Source organism: Xyrauchen texanus, chromosome 34 (genome assembly GCF_025860055.1).
Source record: "Xyrauchen texanus isolate HMW12.3.18 chromosome 34, RBS_HiC_50CHRs, whole genome shotgun sequence".
Classification (NCBI taxonomy): Eukaryota; Metazoa; Chordata; class Actinopteri; order Cypriniformes; family Catostomidae; genus Xyrauchen; species Xyrauchen texanus.
Window position 1 is genome coordinate 22,401,127 of NC_068309.1, and position 21,386 is coordinate 22,422,512.

The window sequence follows — 21,386 nt, forward strand, 5'->3', positions numbered from 1 at the left end:
CTAGATGGGACAAACATCCAACAGAAATCCTACACACAGAATTCTGCAAATTAATTTTTAAATTACAAAGGGAAACACCCAATAATGCATGTAGGGCAGAATTAAGACGATTCCCATTGATTATTAACATACAAAAAAGATCTCTAAATTTTTGGATGCATTTAAAATAAAGTCCCACATAGTCGCTACATTATAAAGTGGTATAAACCCAAGAACTGAACCCTGAAAAAAGTCCCCTCAGTCAGCTGTTTCGGAGACTCATTAACCACTAACCAGCCTCAGACCAGCACTGCTTTACAACCATCAGACTATCTCAAAATCACCTATCTGGAACATTGTGATCAAGAAACTAAAACACAAAGCAAATTACAATTCTATCAGACTCTAAAATCAAAGTATGAATTGGAAGAGTATCTCCTGACTGTCAGAGATACAAAGCAGAGACAGATCCTGAGCAAGTACAGGCTCAGTGAGCACAGTCTCGCCATCGAGAGAGGCAGACACAGAAAAACATGGTTACCCAGAGAAGAAAGTGTGTGTGCTCAATGTACGACAGGTGAGGTTGTGACAGAGGTGCACTTTCTGCTTCACTGCCCAAAATTTCTAACTACAAGGGACATTTATATAGATAAATTAACAAACAACAGACACATTTATAACCATGACAGAACAAGAACAAATCAATATAATTCTTGGAGAGGGACACACAGCAGCACTGGCCGCAAGATACGTTTTAACGTGTCACAGCCTGAGAGACAGTGGGTGAATAGGTGTTTTACCCCCATGTGTCAAATGAAAATATGAATCTCTATCGGCCACTAAATTAGAGTTATTAAGGTGTGCATTAAATAATTCTCGAGTTAAGGCCTCAATATACTTCTGCAGGGTTTCCCGCAGCACTTTGAAACTAAGGCGGCCGCCTAAGCAACACACGCCTGCCGCCTTAACTACGTCGTCAAAAAAATATATGAGCGATATTCGCCGTGTTACTGTGTCCTGTTTTCTCCCTTTCCATCTTTAAATATGTGATAAGCCTTCGTGTTCGCTTCAGTCTTGTTATCAGCGTGTTCTTCCGCAGCGGCACCGAGCGTGTGTGTGTGTGTGTGTGTTCATCTGAGCCTCATTGGTCTGTCACTGCTCGTCAATGTCAGAATATTTGAGATGACCAATCAAATCAAAGTAGGCAGGCTTTATGTTCACAGCGCGAATTTTAGCAGAGCGACTCGACAGTAAAGGAGCGAATCGACGCGCTTCAGTTTACGGTCGGTCAAGTGCGAGATAAGATGTAAGTTGCTAAACTAAACATTTGCTATTTAACAGTTTTTTTAGGTCATAAATGTTAAACGAATCACAAAAATAATCAGGCAAATTAATAAACTTTTGTCTATTTTCGCCATTTTTAACTGAAAATAGACCACTATGTGACGTGACTGATGTAATGTAGCCTAATAATTAATTTACTGTCATTGTGAGGGGACAAGACACATTAACCAGGGTACCCGCAGGATCTTAAAAGCATTGAAAAATAATCTCAAATTAAGGCCTTAAAAGCTTTGGATTTGGTATACAAAGTCTTGGATTTCGTTACAAGGGTATTATATATTTTTTGCCTTTACTAGAATTAAGTTCATACCATAACAAAATTAACTGTTACTAATGCAGGCTAATTAAAAATTCATGCAACGTTGAGTGCATCCCGCACTCCACGTCATAGCAGAAAGCGCGAAAGCATGCGCACCGTTACTATGGTTACTAGGCAAGTGAATTGCAGAACAAGATAGTAGCCAAGCGTAGTTTGTCGTCTGAAGTGGGAACGTTTCAGTTTAATGCCAGAATTCAATAATTTAAACCCCAAATCAGAGCTTTTCTGTTAAAAGAACATGTTTTCTACCCGGTCTTTTCAATAGTATCTGGCAATCATGCTCGCGCGCTTTCTAACGCAAGAAGCGCGGATGATCTGAAAACAGACGAGCTGGAGTTCAGCAATCTTCATTTGAGATTGTCAACTTAAATTGAAGTGTCATTCAGTCGGCCTGTGTTCTGTCACGAGCCGCTTGCGCTGTTTGTGCGAACAAAATGCAGGCTGATATCCCAGCGGTGTTTTTAATGTTGACGCAATGTTTCCCGACTATCCACACGATTTCAAATGTGACACTGATTTTATACAACAGTTAAAAACCAAAACAAAAGGGTAACATTAAGTGATTTACTACATTTAAAACAGTATAGTCAGGCTTATTGCTCAATTTTGCAATGAAATCTGTGGCTTTGAACGTGTGACAACAATCTACATGAATGGGCTATGGGGTGGGGTGGGGTGGCAAGACGGAAGCCTTTTCTTACAAAGAAAAACATCCAAGCCCGGCTGAAGTTTTCAAAAAACAAACATCAAGTCTCCCAAAAGCATGTGGGAAAATGTGTTATGGTCTGATGAAACCAAGGTTGAACTTTTTGGCCATTCCAAAAAGGTATGTCTGGCGCAAAAACAACCCTGCACATCACCCAAAGAACACCATACCCACAGTGAAGCATGGTGGTGACAGCATCATGCTTTGGGGCTGTTTCTTCAGCTGGAACCGGGGCCTTAGTCAGGGTGGAGGGAATTATGTACAGTTCCAAATACCAGGCAATTTTGGCACAAAACCTTCAGGCGTCTGTTAGAAAGATGAAGAGGAATTTCACCCTTCAGCACGACAACAACCCAAAGCACACATCCAAATCCACAAAAGCATGGCTTCACCAGAAGATGATTAACATTATGGAATGGCCCAGCCAGAGCCCAGACCTGAATCCAATTGAACAATTTGTGGGGTGATCTGAAGAGGGCTGTGCACAGGAGATGTCCTCGCAATCTGACAGATTTGGAGCGCTTTTGCAAAGAAGAGTGGGCAAATATTGCCACGTCAAGATGTGCCATGCTAATAGACTCCTACCCAAAAAGACAGTGCTGTAATAAAATCAAAAGGTGCTTCAACAAAGTATTAGTTTAAGGGTGTGCACACTTATGCAACCAGGTTATTGTGTTTTTTTTTTGTTTTTTAATTGAATTGTTCACGTTATAGGTCACATTGTGGATTTGGAATGTGGAAAAAGTTCTGACATGATTTATCTTTGTCTCATTCTTTTACATCACTAGAACATTTTAAGAGGGGTGTGTAGACTTTTTATATCCACTGTATGTATGCATGCATGCATGTATACACACATATACATAAAAAAAAAAAGTCTATTAAACGCTATATTAACCGCTATGCGCAGATTACACTCTGTTATTGTAATTTATGATGACACAAATACTGCTGCAAAGATCATGTATGTATGCCGATCGATCAACACCATCTTAAGTCTGCGATCGGACGATCTTGCCTAGAATCAGGGCTGATCTTTATTGCAGCATGCAGGGAATCAAACATACACTGCTACTCTAATGAATGAGCACATTCTCAGTCCTTGAATAAAGACAGTGTGGCCTCTGGAGGGTGAATTGTTGGCAATTCTAAGTATTCACGAATTTCAACTTTGAGACATTCTATTTCAGTTGAATATGCAGGTTTGTTTTAAAAAAAGATATATAAGAATTACACGTGTATGAATATTAAGTTGCCCATTTTTAGAGACATTACGGTAGTAAATCTGACTTGCTGCACTGTGACCAGGAGATGATTAAGAGACTGCAAACGGGTATAAAAACAAATTAAACATACAAATCTTAGTATACGTGATGTAACTTGAGTTGTGATAATCAGACTTTCTGTAGAGTGATAGACTGTTTGAGCACTTTCAGCTTAACTCCCTTCAATATGCTTACTCGGTGTCAATCAAACATGCACACTCTCCAGTAGAGCCCGACTGATATGGGATTTTTGAGACCGATATATATACCGATTTTAGAGAGGGAAAATTAATTAATCGATTACGATATGGTGGCCGATAGTTCGTTTTTGAGCTGGAATGAAAATAGACCTTTTCTATGTGGATTGTGCACTGATATGAATATGAATATACAAAGGTACTCAGAAGGCTGCTTTCTCAAATGGTTATATCAAAGAATATTGGACTATAATAATTGTCCATTGTCAACAATTCTAGAAAATAACTGAGAAAAGAAATAAAAATACAATAAATAGCTAAATAAACATCAATACTGTATGTTTAGTATCAGTCAAATGCTGACTATTGTAATACTGCCAGTCAATAAGGGGCAGATTGTAAAACAAGAAGCATTTACACCAGCCGAGAAAACAGTGGCAGCAGTGTTACACCGTATTCTGCTAAACAAGTTCAGGGGAAACTTTCAACGGTGGAAAACTAGACTTTTAAATATTACATTTTATAAACGCAACGAACGGAATTGTTCGGTTGACAGGATACCAAACTGCAAATCCTGAACAGAACAGTGGGGTGAATACACGTTTACACATTGGCTTCCACTCAACTTACAAGCAATGAAAGTAGCTACGTGGTTAGCAAGTTAGCTATAGGCTCTATCTCGGAGAGTAAAAGATGGACTTTATTTACTTTCCAGTATTGCGTCTCACCAACTAGGTAACAACATAGCATGAAATCAACACTCGACAGACACAATACATGACCGCACCATTGTCTGCCGAGCTGCAAAAGATGCTATGATTCTTACCTTTTAATCTGCTACATTACTGACTGCCCTGAAAAACTATAGCTGGCCAACAGCAAACAGATGTGATAAACATGAGTGACATGGTTGTAAGGGACAGGGTTAATGTTGGAAAATTATGGGGTCATTGTTTATTAACTTTCCAGTATGTATTTCATGAACTAGTATCTTACCAAGAAGACACCGCTTAACTACGCCCTGTCTGCAGAGCCACCCAGAGTCAGTTCTGTAAATTGAGTGCGTTCTGCTGGACAAACTACGTTATGACACCAATTCTAAAGCATTGTTTTCTGCATTATATGTTATGAGAAAAAAGTTTTCATATCTGCGGATTTCGGTAAACATACACCGATACTGATATATCGGTTGGCATATATTATACATACACCAATATATCAGTCGGGCACTACTCTCCAGGTGCTCTTAGTATCTCATTGATCACTCATCTCAGTGCTATTCTATGAGGATCCCAATTTAAACAAGATTAATGTTGGTCACATTACCACTAATCACAGAAATGACATTTTAACCATAACGGCACCGGGTCTTCACACATTTGCTTAATAATTAGTGACTTTTGTTGTAGCAAAATGCCAAAGACAGTAATCAAATCATATATATTAATGATTTCTCACTGGAGCAGTTTTAGCTTGTAATTTATATACGTTTCATATTTTCTGATTTATGTGATGCTCTCATGGTTTTTACCACTTACAAGCTATCACAATGACTTTTTACAACAGAACTATTCATAAATGTTTCAAAACAAATAAATGTTAGCAATTCACAATTAATGTAATTTTAATGTAATTTTGGTAACACAATAAAAAGGGTTTCATTTATTCAACATTAGTTAATGCATTAGGTATCATGAACAAACAATTAATATATTTTTACAGCCTTTATCAATTGTAATAGTTATTAAAATTACAATCGTTCATTGTTAGTTCATAGTGCATTAATGTTAACTAATAACATTTTTGATTTTAAAAATGTATATGTTGTAATTAACATTAAGTTCATTAGTTCATGTTAACTACAGAAATGTTGTTAAATAATGTTAACACATGTAACTTTTGTGAGTGGGCATAAATAAACTGCACAATATAACTTGTAAAAGTGTGGCAAAGGACACTTTGAAGAGTCAGTCACCAAAAAAAATCTGTCTTGGCCGAGCTTAGTGTTAAAAAAAAAATAATAATAAAAATACAAAATAATAATAATAATAATAATAATAATATCGGTATCAGCCTCAATTTTTCTGATCGGTGCACCACTAAAGGACAGTGTATAAAAGAGTTATTGTGCAGAATAAAGTCAAAAGAATGATGGTAGGCTTACTTTGGGCAGATGTGTAAATGGCTTTCACTGCAGATGGCACATTATTGAATGGGCACTTGAGTATTTGAGTAGATTTTATTTCTTTTGTACACAAATTAAACAAAACAAAACTCACATGACATGGTCTTGGAAAATTTCTCCACGTGAACAATCATACAGATGTAAGTAAATTTGCACCACCTTCCTGATAACTCTACTCATTGGTGTGTTCTCGTTGACTGATTTTGACTGACTGAACAAACAGAATGAGCTGAACCACCGAAATTAATGCAAAAACCGTCTTTTTGGACAGATTTAGTTCTAAATGACGTCACCAGTTTGTTCTTCGATTTCTTATGTATAGTATATTTAAGCCTTTACATGATGGGGATCTATCCAGAGAAGGATCCATCACACAGTTGAAGTCCCACTATATCTGCAGACTGGGACTTTATTTGGCCCCTTTTGACTGGGGGATTCAGACCTTTAAATGGTCCAAGATTTGAAAGACCTCTTTGTTAAATTATCATTTGGAATCACAAGTAAAAAAAATAAAAAGTCCTGTCATTACCTTTACATATATGGTAACTGACCAGGTTACCCCTTCCCTTACAAACCCCACTGAAAAACCTGATACGTGATGACACTAAAACTAAGCATCAATATCAGTCACACCTCAGAGATGACCTTGAACACATATAAAGCAAGGGAGAAAAAAATCTTGCATAATTAACTCCTAACAGAGAAAAGATTAGACTTAACAGATAAAAACAGAGGGAGACCTGCCTTATTTTGAGAAGCATAACAACTGCAAAATGTGGTTGATTAGAATAATGACTCCTTTTTCCACTGTGAGGAGTTTAATCCAGTCAAAGGCTCATGACGAAGGTGAAGACAGATATTCCATGCTGGTTTCAAAGTCAAAGCACGGTGTTGATAGCCGACGATGAATAACCCCGAGGAGGATTTCAGAGGCCAGGAGGTATTGGCCTAAAAATAAGACCCACATGCAGATCTCTCCAGGGGTTCAAGCTGAGAAAAGCAGCTTCCTCAAAGCCTGCTGCACAACAGGAAGTTGAGCAAATTCCCGGAAGTACAGTGATATAGGAGAGAGAGAGAGACAGAGGAGAAAATCCCCAAAATGATTTGGGTTTATTGCAAAGTTCAGGACACATACAGGAAGCAACGTGTCTGGGTTTGTCAGGAGGAGTGGCTGCCGGAGTGAGAGGAGGCCTTCAAGAGGCTCTCTGGAAACGAGAACTGACATGCCCGGACAGCTGGGATCCAAGACAATGGAACAGAGTGGGAGCGGAAAGAACAACTACAGACTGTGCAACTCTGAAGGTTTCTCCACTTCAACTCATCTACAAGTACAATTAGTCAAACTTTCAAGGTTAAAAGAATGATGTCATCACAGGAAAACTTTAAAGGGAAGATTAAAGAGTACAATCATTAAAAGATACAATAATTAAAAGCTGATTGTTAGTGTGCTCATCTCTACCTCAGACAAAAGATAGGTGTTGGCTGGTATTTTGATCAGATTGTTAAATAAACGTCATTATCACAATGGTAGTTACTGCTGGATGATTATACATGTCTGCAACAAATGGCAACTTCAATACTGCTCTACTCTTGAGTCTGCAGATAATGATACAACGCTAAAAGTATATACAGAATATAAAAACATTTGAATAAACAAATCCTAAAGTTGTAGCCTTTTAAGCAGATAAGACCCGATTATTTTCACATGTGTTCTTTTAAAATGTTTGTATAGAATGTTTAGAGCAAGGGTGTCAAACCCAATTTCAACCCCAGCCATATCAGTGTTAAGTGTGCCCTTGAAACTATAAATTGTGATTATGATGATTAATTGACAGTTTTGGGGCTCTCACAATAATGACGATTAACTGTCTGTTTAAGGGCTTTCATGATTGTTACGATTAATTATGTAAAAAAAAAATCCCAAGCTTCTCACAAATGTTGTTTATAATGGTCTACGCGTTGTGCTAATAATTGATCTGGGTAGTGGCGATTGTGAAAATTATCTGTGCTGCATGTTTGAGAACGTTGCACGTATAAACGCACCAGTTCTGCACTCAAGCTGCTCAATTAATTGAGCAGTTTTGATAACTGGATCGGGTAGTGACATCGCGATTTGGAGTATATAATAATAATAAAATCCATTACTGACTATTTTTCTCACATTTGAAACAAGGTAGAATACAAAAACAGAACCACCAAACAGATCAGTATCGGCAAATCTTATTCTAATTAACTAATGGACCCTTTTAACACGTCTGTCGTCTTAGTTGGATTAACTTGAATGCCGGTGAATGGGGGACCACAGCAATTAAAATTTTTGCTTTACCATTTGCTTAAGCCTAAACAATAAAGCAAGACACCTTTTTTTAAAACTTATTCCAAAGTACAATGTTATAAATTTACACTAAATATTTATAAAATTGGAAATATAAAGTTTGCAACATTTACGTTGTTGAAGGCGGAAACGCGTCAGAACAGGTCTGTGAAAAGGGTCCATATATTTGTATTGGTGAATCCCTAGACTAAATATTTGTTTTTGTGATTTGTATACTCAGCATTAAAGTGCTGTCATGATATGTTTGTGTTAAAGGCATACTTTTCTGTAATTTGAAACTTTTAGAAGTTTATTGCCAGGACCCTCCACCTACATTTTTCATTTCACTATTACGAGTAGGCCTAAGCTACTTGAAGATTCTGTAATTCTATAAATCCTTTCAGAGATCGATTAAGCATTAGATTGTTCAAATGTAAATCTGATGATGTTTTTTTAAAAGATTTACAGTCTTTGATATGATTACAGAGCAACAGTTTCACTTTCTACTACATGCATCCATAGCATCTATAATGATCTGTAATGTGTGTGGGCACAATCCTTAAATTTCCTTCTAGAAATCCCTTCCTTTTTTGGATTTCAGGAGGATAGCCCCAAACAGTAGCCCCGATTAGTTAAGGCAGGATAAAAGCAAGGAGATCTGTCATGATTTCACAACATCTGCATAAATCAATGCATTGAAGTTCAATGGCACACTGATTCAGTAAATATCCACCATAAAACCCACTACTTCTGCCGATGATATGGCCTTACTAGGGTTAATCCTGCTCTTTCAAATCACAAATAAAACAGCATAAAGTGGACATAAGCTCATCTATTCAAATCCCTCTGTAGAACTACAGGAAATTCTTTAGAATAAGGGCGAACACAAACACACTGTGCTTTAATGAGCTAAAGGTGAACTAGCACTACCAGTCTCTTAGAAAAATCTATTTTGCCTAGCACCTTTACTTTCTTAAATCTAGCACCAGTAGGAAAACCAACCAGATGATCCAGCTTCCCATAAACAGAACACAACCTTTAATTTAGGACATTCTGCTACTAGGCTAATAATTCATCTGGACGTCTCATAACGTCATCACTGGAACCGGTTATAGTGAGTTCTCAGATTGTTCAATGAGAACTCAGAAGCCGCTTTGAGTGCAAGATCAGTTCCATAATTTGTCACAGCCAACAATTACACTGATGTCAAAGCTGACAAACATCCAAGAGGGGTTCTTTTTTTTTTTAATGGGACAATGTCTAACACGAACAAACCAACTGAAAATCACTGTTTGGGGTCTGCTGCAAGTATATTATTCCATAAATGACTTATTAGCATTGCTATAACCTAAAAGCCTGCATTTCACCTTCACATGCTGTCCGAAATCACCCCCTACGCACAATAAAGTGCTTTTTTGGGGTGTTGGCCATTTTGTATTGGGGTCCGAATTCTAAGTGAAAATCTCGTTCCCTACATTTGTTCACTCATCCTTACCCACAATGCAATGATTTCGAGTGTAGAGCCGATGTACCACTCTCCTGCCCATAATCCACCGTGGGGAAAACTGATGAGCTAGGAGAGAGAGTGCAAGCAGGCAAGCAAGAGAGAGCACGAGAGATGCCAGTTTACAGCTTCCTTCATTCCTGCAATGCTTTATTTCATGCTCGCTGCAGTGGTTTAATTTTTGAATAAGGTTGTAATGTAAACTGCGCAAAAAGACTGTGCAGTGGAAATTATTCAAATTAGGGCTGCCCCTTAATATTTGACCAAACATTAATCAATGAGAAGTGTCTTGGTCAACCAAGTTTTGACTGGTCAGAATGTCGCAGAAAAAGTAAACTCCACGGGAAATGGTGAAGTCACGCAGTCAGTGACAGACAGACATGATCGTTTACACGACTGGTCCACGCAGTAATTAATTATTCAAGTTCAAATCAACAATATTACTGCTGGTTGGACGCTAAGTGGTACTTAGGGGTCATTTTCGTAAGCAGAGGTTAGGGTTAAGCCTAAACAATAAAGCAAGACACCTAGATTTAAAACTTTGAACTTTAAAATTATTTAACAAATTCAAATGAAACTGGAAAAAAATTAAGTGCAATAAATGTGTGGTGTTCAACTTTTTGAAAGATGGCTTTTCAACTGCTGTGAAGGGCAAAATCTTCTGGCAAAGAACCTACTTCATTTGTGCATTCTCTACTGGTCATGCATTTCATTGTCCGGGAAAATACATCATGTGTGTGAATAAATTAGTTTTGTTCCCTCCTTCACTATATGTGAATTTATTTTTTAATTTATTTTGGAGTTGTCCCTACTCGACTTTTGGTCTGATTTCTGCAAGATTGTTAGAGATCATATTATTCCCAGCTTTCAACTTTGTTTTGAAAATGTTTTATTCTGAAAATAAAGTTCACGCGATTAATTAATCGCGATTAAATCGCAAATATAAATATTTGCTGAGAAAGCCCCTAATATAACAATAATTCAATATATAATGATTATGCATATTTATATCAATATATAATTATACATAGTTATCTTTAAATATTTAAAAAATATTGAGATAATTAAAATGCATCACATTCTTTGGCAGAAGAGTTAATCAATGATAAGGCAATACAAAAAGCGGCTTTAGAATACAATATATTGTTTACTACCATATTATTGATCATAAGTCAATCATTGGCATACAGTTCACAGCAATCCATTTCACAATTTAATTTGTAAATCAGTTGGAGATTTATTATGAGGGCTTGTTTAAGGACCCATCAATTACACTTGCGTCAGACATTTTTATTTACTAATGCCTACAAAACTTTTACCTCTAGAGCCAAGAGGTATATTAAAACAAACAACAACAAAAAGGTAAATAAACCGTTTAAATAAAAATATCAAATTGTTTACATATTTCAATACACTTTACAGCTTTCTTGTTACTCAAATTGGAAATTGTTCTTAGGTATTGCTTTATAAATAAATTTATTTTCAGAATAAAACATTTTCAAAACAATGTTGAAAGCTGGGAATAATAAGATCTCTAACAATCTTGCAGAAATCAGACCAAAAACAAGTCGAGTAGGGACAACTCCCAAATAAATTTTAAAAACAATTTCCACCTGCAGACCACAAAATGTACAGAATATATCGACATCACAATTAAATCTCTCTACAAGAAAATAATTAGTGAGGTAGTACTTATAAATAAGTTTGAAGGAAATTTCTTTGATTTTATTTGTGATTAAATATTTATAGGGTAATTTTCAAATTTTTCCACCATCTCAATCCAGCCACACCCTGCGTCAGACATGCTTGTGTAGTGTCTCGTGTTCGTTGCATCATAAACTTAAAATGTTTAGGTCACTGTGTCAAGTTAAATATAGTTTAATAATCTATAAACATCTTGAGATCCCTTAGTTCGCATTTGCCCTCCATGTGTTTTGAACGCAAGAACGTGTTGTTCTGCCTACTGAAGCGTTTTCTTCACTGTATAAACTGTGCGTTGCTCATACAGCTGAAGTTTCAGTTACTGCCCTCTGGAGTAAACAGGTGGTACTACAAGCATGCATTCCTCAGGAATCTTCCTTTTTATGGTCCGGGGGCATGCGATTAAATGTGTTAATTTTTTTAAATCGACAGCTCTAATATATATATATATATATATATATATGTATATAAAAATCTATATCCAGTTACACTGGCTGAGGGATCTGTAAATACAATTGCTTTAGTTATTTTGCAATGAAAATTACATTTAAAAAACGAAAAACTACAAATACATTTCTTTATTGAAATTGCACTCCAAACTAAACAAAAAAGCTATTAAAATAAGTGATCAAATAATAATATATACACTGGCGGCCAAAACTTTGGAATCAGGTAAGTTTTTGCTCTTATGGAATTTTTTTTTAACTTTTATTCACCAAAGTGGCATTCAAATGATCACAATGTACAGTCAGGACATTAATAACAATGAATTAATTACAATTAGATTTTTTTAAACTACAATGAGTTTATCAAATAATCCTCCATGTGCAGCAATAACAGCTTTGCAGATCCTTGGTATTCTAGTTTTCAGTTTGTCCAGATCCTCAGGTGACATTTCACCCCACACTTCCAGTAGCACTTGTTATAGATGTGGCTGTCTTGCAGTCTAGCTGATCCCACAAATGCTCAATGGGGTTAAGAACCATAACACTCTTTTCCATTTATCTGTTATCCAATGTCTGGGTTGCTTTGCCCACTCTAACCTTTACTTTTCTGTTTCAAAAGTGGCTTTTTCTTTGCAATTCTTCCCATAAGGCCTGCACCCCTGAGTATTCTTTGGTGAATTAAAGTACTAATTTCCTTCTGAAAAAGCTAAATCTGTACATTATTCCAAGCGTTTGGCCGCCAGTGTATATATTAAGTAACCACCTTTCCATGTCATCAGGCAAGTATCTGTCCAATCAAGCAGAAACTTTCTTGCAAAGAGTAAGACATAAAAGCAATTATAAATGTAAAAATAATAATGATGATAATACTCACTGATATAAAAATCAGGATTCGAGATGAACATGTTTTTTCCATTATTTTATGTTTTAATGACAGATATATAGGGTGCAGAGTTTTAGTCACAATGAACTGCTCTGTGGAAATAAAGTGAACTGAACTCAAAACACCTCCCGAGCTGAGATGTCTGAGGTCATTTACAGCACTAATACACAATATGTTCTTGGGAAAATTTTTTTTCAGAAGATAGAAATAAAGAGTGTGAAACTTTTACATGCGCATGTTCCACGAGACTGCACGCTTATATAAAACAGGGTGTCATATGCACATAGGCGCTTTTCTGTCAACTGTTCTTAAATAATAGTGTTTCTTCAAGCGCGTGTCTGTGTGCCATGGGGCAAATTTGTAATATTAATTTGATAATAATAATGATGATTATCGTCTTGACATCGCCAAAGGCATCAGATATTGGCGATCACTCTGACCATCATCGATCCCCGAGATCATCGTCTGTCGGCACAACCCTAATGTGCATTCCGCTCAATAAATTAACAAAATGTCCAGACAGTCTCCTAGCTGGTGTTTCCGACACATTCAGAATCATTACCGCTTTTGCTGGTGTCGCTGCTGCTCGCGTGCGCTTGTAAAATGTATATTTTAAAAGGCTCATTATTACAGTTTAGTATTTATCTGTAATGTAGAACAGTGTTAGCAATTTTACTTGACATTCTTTCTCAGCCCTGAGACCATTTGCTGATGCCCCCCCAAAAATAAGTAATTAAATTAATATCATAAACGTGTGACAACTTGTCAACTAATGGCTTAAACTAATGACTACTAGTCGACTAGGAAAATCTTTGGTCGGGGGCAGCCCTAATTAAAATATTCAGTTATCACCTGTAGGTAACATATTCGTCAAATAATCAATGGATGCCATGTTATTTACACTGACTGGCCAAAAAAAAATTGCATACTCTATTTCGTTGGACCACCTTTTCGCTTTGATTAGCGACATTAGCCGTGGCATTGTTTAGAAAAACGTATGCAACATCACAACATTTATTTCCGTCCAGAGTGGCATTCATTTTTGCCCAAGATCTTGAATTGATGACGGGAGAATTGAAACACTCCGTAATGTCTTCTCCAGCACATCCCAAAGACTTTCAATGGGGTTAAAATCAGGACTCTGTGGTGGCCAATTCATGTGTGAAAATGAGTTCTCAGGTTCTCTGAACCACTCTTTCACAAATTGAGCCCAATGAATCTTGGCATTGTTCTCCTGGAATATGCCTGTGCCATCATGGAAGAAAAAAATCCATTGATGGGATAACCTGGTCAATCAGTACACATTCAGCTAGTAGTCAGCTGATTTCATTTTATTGCCACATAAAACTGCTGAGCCTTAGGGATGTCAATTTTCAGACATATTCATAATCGATCGTTGAGAAAATTAACAATCAATTAATCGTTAGCGTTAATATCGCAAAACGCACATGGAGGACTCAAAGTAATATGTGCAAATAGCCAACTGTTTAGATATAATTTAAATGAATAGACTTAAGATATGTGATTATTTTATGCTTAGTTAAGTGTATTTAAACACATTTAGACTGTTTAGATTGAATTTGGTAATCCTTTAATTACTGTTAATGAAATAATGTTAGTAGTAACTTAAGATATATAATTTGAATACATATTTGAGTTCATTAAAACTTCACGTTGTGGATCGGAGGATATTTCAGACATTTAGGCATATTTTTTTTATTAGAAATGAACTTGAATTGTAATACGCTGCATAAACAGTACATAACAAAGGCTACCGCTTCTGTGGTGATGGTGAGATGTCAGCTGAATGTACCTTCGTGTTTTCCCGGCGATCGCTGATGTAATTGTAGGTTGGGATGAAACTAGGAGATAAACAGTACTTGTTGTCATGTTATTCTTTAACACACCATCATGGTTTGTGCAGAAAACATTAATGTTCATTTAAAGAGAAATGCTCCAACAGTTTACACTAAGCCCGCTTCACCTGGCATCAATGCATCATCTTCTGTGAACTGGATAATGACATGCAGAGCACAAGCGCCTCTAGCGGTGGGTGACTGTATAGACAGCCTTATCAACATCTGCTGTCATGATCACTGAATGCATTTGTCCTGCAATCGACGATCGATACGCTTGATACATTTTTGGCGACAATTAATCGATTTTCGATTAATCATTAACATCCCTACAGAGCCTAAACCTGACCAATTGAAGCAACCCCAGATCATAACACTACCTCCAGAGGCTTCTACAGTGGGCACTATGCTTGACGGGTGCATTGCTTCAAATGCTTCCCTTCTTACCCTGACATGTCCATTGGTTTGCAATAGGGAAAACTGAAGTTGTTTTTTACCTATCAGACTCGCTAACAAGTGGCTTTCTTGTGGCCACACCGCTGTTCTGTTGTCGTTGGATTGGGAGTGTGGAAATGCTCTTACTTTCACTATTAAACATAGCCATGTGTTCTACTTACGATTTTTTACAATGTGACTTCAAGCATTTTAGTGATCTCTGATCATGATCATTAAAGATTTTTGTCCGATCATATTTCTTCCTAGAAGCTGATGGTTCACCACTATCCTTCCAATAATGCGTTCGACAGTTCTTAACCTAATTCCAGTGATTTCAGCAATCTCCTTAGTTGTTTTCTTTGCTTGATGAGGCCAATAATTTGCACCTTCTGAAACACAGTAACATGTTTTCAACGACTACGAGATACATCTTCCGACATGGTTGTTTAATAAATGAGAAGCTACACACTGCATCAGATAGGTTTAAAATAATTGTTGCCAGCTGAAACATATAATTCACTGCAATAATGATACAATCATAAGTACCTGCTTATTTAAATTCAAATGGCAACTTTTTTTTTTTGACCAGGCAATGCATAACTAATGCATAAGTTATAACTATAAGTCACATGTTCATCTGTTGTCTGCACTTAGAAATGCTGCACATATTAGATGGGAGAGTGTTAAGATGCTAAAATAAAAAAAATAAAAATACAATAATGGATGCATGTTTAAATGTTTTTATTCTTGTTGGCAGCTTTTTATTATTATTTAACCATTAAGAAAATACATATTAAACATATTAGGGATGCACCAATTAGGGATCTCTTCCAATCCGATTCCAGTTGTTTTTTGCATAATCAGTTTAGAAAATCTTTACATTATTGTGTGGAACTAATTGGGTGTGCTCTTTAATATGTAAAGAAACGCAAACCTCTAACTACTCATTATTTCAATAAACATATAGCTTAAGAAAAATGTTATTGTTAACTAGTATACTGGATAATGTAGCCGCAAAATTAACAGTAATTCCAGAATAAGTCAACAGTAGAAAAGACTACATTTTTTCCCCCTCTCAATTTGTATCTGGACTTTAAAGGATTCAGATCTCTTTTAGTGTTCAGTTTAGTTGAATGATATCAGCTCACTTTTCATTCACACTGTTATTTTTGGAATAACAAAAATAGAATGGAAATTTAATAGAAACCATTAAATTTAAATATCATTTGTAAACAAATTATGATAATAATAAATTACATAGTAATATATCTCATGGGCTAAGGACGGTCCTTAGCCCATGAGATATATTACTATATAATGTATATATATATAACTATATAATGTATATATATATATAACTATATAATGTATATATATATATAACTATATAATGTATATATATATAACTATATAATGTATATATATATAACTATATAATGTATATATATATAACTATATAATGTATATATATATGTATATATATATATATATATATATATATTACTATATAATTTATAAACAGCAGGTGAGTAATATCCAGAGAAGGTATAAACATGATGAATGGATAACTCACAACAGAGAGGTAGGTAGGTATATATATATATATATCTCTGTTGTGAGTTATCCATTCATCATGTTTATACCTTCTCTGGATATTACTCACCTGCTGTTTGCCACTCAACTGGATTTTCTTGCATTGTTTACATCACTGTTTCAGTCATCCTTTCAATAAACACAGCTACTGATTTCATATCTCTGCTTTCATGACAACTAACATTTAAACCATCACACTTTTCCATTCTGACATTCTGAACTCTCCGGGAAGTCCTGTATGTGTCTTTTTGTAAGCAAGTTCACAGTAGTTTAATTAGCTTCTTATTCAAATTCTGGTAAAAATGCACTCCTGTGCCATTCTAAATGCATATAATAAGTGAACTAAACTATTGAGGATCTACATCTGAGATGTTGTTCGCGAGTAGCGTTCAAATATTGCACACCAAGTGAAGGCTAAAAATAGGTGCACGTGCGTGTTCAATAACGCGCTGGAGCTGCACGTGCATTTTATATATTTACTTATAAAACACAGCCTTTTGTGATTCACAGAGCTATCGCACATCTACAAGTGGCTTTCGATAAAATACAGTCAGTGTCATATGAACTACTTTGTGTTATAATGGTTCTTTATGGCATTTCTGGAGCTTAACAGTAACGAAAATTACCGCACAGTATCGGATTCGGACTTGTCGTACCCATTTCATATAAAAACGTCAGTATCGGATCGGTGCATATATTATATATATATATTAGGGCTGCAACTAACGATTATTTTGATAATCAATTAATCTAACGATTATTCAGCAATTATTGCAATGATTACTCATTAGCTCTTAAACGACTATTCAGCTTGTGCCTAGACTTAAGAGGTTGCATTAGTAAATGCGCTTACTAAAAATAAAGAGGACATAAGCATCTTTTAAAAAAAACTCTAAAATGGCATTCACTGAATTAAAGGGGGAAAATACATTTTATTAAGTTTAATTCAAAGAAATTCACTGCAAAAAAAATATATAGTCATCAAGTGTTTTTGTCTTGTTTTCCATAAAGAAAATTGAGATGTTTTTTTTTGTGAAACATCTTAAGTGCCTAACGCTTTTGCACAGGCATCAGATATATGTGTGTGTGTGTGTGTGTGTGTGTGTATAAGCAATTTCACACTCGCAATCGTGCTATATGGCCCTACATCAGCACTGCAGTAATTACCTACAGCACGAGGCCGCACACCAGTGCTGATGTAGGGCCATATCGCACTCTTGCTTGTGAGATATTGCATACACACATACATACAGTACTGTGCAAAAGCGTTAAGCACTTAAGAGGTTTCACAAAAACATTTGTCTTAAGATGTTATTTATATATTTAGCTTTAGAGTGTCAATAGGACGTAGTTTGGTATTTTAGACTCCCAAATATTACTTTTGCAAATAAAATAAATTAGAATAGAAGAATAGGGTGATCTGAGATGTCATGGCCCCCAAAGTGCCCCAAATGGACAGAAGCAATTGAGACAGCCTAAATAGATAGAAGAACTGTGGTGAATTCTCCAAGAAGCTTGAAACATCCTATCTGCCAACAACCAAGAAAAACTGTGTCCAGGTGGTACCTAGGAAAATTGGTGCTGTTTTGAAGGCAAAGGTGGCCACACCATATATTGATTTAGCTTTAGCTGGAATTTTAATGATGTTAATTGATAAATGAAAACTATTTATGGTGCACGCATATATATATATATACACACACACACACACACACACAGTATAGATTAAACAACTGCACATAACACTCTACATAAAGTACTTTTCTATATACATATAGAGAAAACAACGGCATATAATATTATAAATAAATGTCTTGTATCCATTTAAATCCATCAGTCTCACTCTATATTCATCTAACTATCCATTTATATAAAAAAATATCTACCTACCTATATCTGTATATAAACCTATCAATATGTAAAAACTTACATGCTTGCTGCAATCTCTCATCTTCTCACCCCAGCCTTACTTCTCTCACTCCAAATAGAGCTATGTGGTTCGAAAATACATCTGACTTTGCGCGCACGCACACACAAACAGAAACAAACAAGTTGGCTGGGTGACAACTTTGTCACAGTGGTATTGGGGAGGTGCCATTTGTTGAGAGCAACTACACATGGTGCACACATCCTATTGAATTGCGGGTATTTCATTACAGGGGCTCGAAAGCAGACATTCAGGTCTGTGTAAATGACTAAAATCTGACAAAGCTACAAAAGTCACCTGAAGACGCAACACACACCTGAAAGAGGATACTGGCTGTAGGAATGTTGCTGAGCGACTGCTCACAACCATGTTCAAAATCAGTGGTCCATGTGCTGGAAGGTCACAAAGCAGAGGCTCAGTGAAAGGGGCAACTGTATGAAACTGGGAAGACAGTGGAGTAGACTAGCATATATGAGTGGGAGGGGTAAATAAAGAGGGTGTGCTAGCCAGCTTGTCATTTATCATTATTTTTTACCACATCATGACTATTTCAAGAGCAGGGAGGTAGCAGCCAGTACACAAATAGACACCAGCTGAAACACGACCGGTACTACGCTTGGGACTCGAGACATTTTTACATAAAGTCAAATGGAAAAATATGTTGTTTTTTTATGGAAAAAAGGGCTGATAAGACAAAGACTCACACCAAAGGACTGCAGAATTAAAAATCAAGATGAAAGAAAAAAAAAGCTTTAACAGTTAATATCACACAATGTTGCCGTTTTCATCCATGACCTTACAGACCCTGTCTGTATCGGAGTAGGTAAAGCTTGAAAACACACTTTGTGTATGAAGATCTATCTTAACAAAACAAAAATCATTAGGCCTATGACATTGTAAATATTCAAAACAAAACAAAAACACCTCCAATGACACTCCCCAAACCATGCCTAGCTCAACTGGAAATGCTAGTCCAGACTGAAAGTTGAGGGTTACAAATCTTTGCCCAGAAACACCCAGTTACAACTAAAATGCTAGAATTGCTTTAAAATTAATAAAAGCATCTTGATCTGATCTAAAAACAGATTTACATGGAAGAACAGACTGAGAATATTACAAATCATTACACTACATCAGGCCAAACAGAATATTATTTGATTCCCCAATCTACAGGAAACGTTGAGGGAAACTGCCAGCCAACCTTTTCACACAGCAAATCCCATGAAGACTGGGGGTATGGCTTTGGCATGAAACATTTCAGCAAATATTTCATCTCTATTATAAACATGTCCTACATATAGGACTCAGATCAATCTTAGGAAATTTAACGTGCAAGCTGCTTACTGTTAGTACAATTTTACAAGAAAGACACTGAAAAAGGATCAGAATTTTTTTTAGGTTTTTTTACACCAGAACGAGACCTGCAATCCCCACAATCCTCATCCTAATTATAGAGTTAAAGGAATATTCCAGGATAAATTCAAGATTAGCTTAATCGACAGTATTTGTGGCATTTATTACCACAAAAAAAAAAACGACTCGCCCCTCCTTTAGTTTTAAAAAATCTAAATTTGAGGTTACAGAGGCATTTACAATGGATGTGAATGGAGCAACTTTTGAATGTTAAATTACTCACCATTTCAAAAGAAAGCCACAAGAAATAAACAATGAGTGTTAACATGATTTTAGTGTAATAAAATCACTTACAAACCTTTTCTGTGTGAAGTTATAACTGATTTTACAATTTCGATGCCATGATGTAATGTCATGGCATATCCTAAAATCACTGTAAAAATTACAATTTAAACAACTCTTCAGCTCAAATAATACAATTATTTTAAGAATTAATTATAAGAATTACTGGAAGTGCTTTTATAAAATTATAAGCTTCATATGTCTGCCTTCAAAACCTCCAAATATTGGCCCCATTCACCTCCAATATAAGTGTCTCACTATAACCTCGATTTTTGCTTTTTTATTTTAAGAAAAGGAGGGACGAGTCGAAATTGATTTTTGTGGTATTCAAAATTATACCAAAAACGCTTGATTGAACTTAACATGTATTCAACCTGGAAATTTTTCTTTAATAGTATTTCTAAGAAATAAAAAAAGGAACTAAAAGATAGTGATTTCAAGATTTCATGGACCTCAGTTCAAATCGTCCACTTGCATCTGAAAGGCACAATGTTTGTCAAAATTAAAATTGATGGAAACTAATTGAGAAGCTGAAGTAAAAAAACCTACTGACCCGACTTCACCCACAGAGACCATTTTTTAAAAGCAGAACACTGTAAGGCAACAAAACATCTAGCCTGCATTTGGGTCTTTCCAACCACTTAAAAAGGTACAGAAAAATGTAACTAAAATTCGCTGGAAAGTTTTTATTTTCGAGTGTACAAAAGAAATCAGTGACAGCATCAAGTCAACCTGGGAAATAAAGGCAAAGCATGGGGGATTTCACTCCTGGAATGAACCCATTTATCCATTTTGAAGATGAGCACAAAACAACCATATTACAACCAAAAGCATGTGTGCTTTTATGATGTAAATAGGGAAAGCAATAATTAAGTGTGATGCGTTAACAGTCTCAGTAAAAAGCCATTCTTTTCTTATTACATGGTTTACTGCATTGAAAAATAACCAGTTCAACAGCCAAAGAGGCTTTCCTCAGTGATTATAGTAAACATGCACAGACGTATTACAAAGCTCAACACAGGAAAAGCATCACACGC

General features: G+C 36.0%; 1 protein-coding gene across 11 annotated transcripts in view; it reads right to left on the reverse strand.

The window, feature by feature from the left end:
• LOC127627418 (serine/threonine-protein kinase MARK2-like) overlaps positions 1-21,386 on the reverse strand; it is a 52,967-nt gene that overhangs the window by 30,355 nt on the left and 1,226 nt on the right. The window contains exon 1 of one of the 11 annotated variants that reach the window (XM_052103764.1): positions 6,740-7,028. The exons of the other annotated variants lie outside the window; for them this stretch is intronic. The gene's annotated coding sequence lies outside the window, so the exon portion shown is untranslated. Of the gene's footprint in view, positions 1-6,739; positions 7,029-21,386 lie in introns of those variants that run through there. 11 annotated transcript variants of the gene reach the window in all.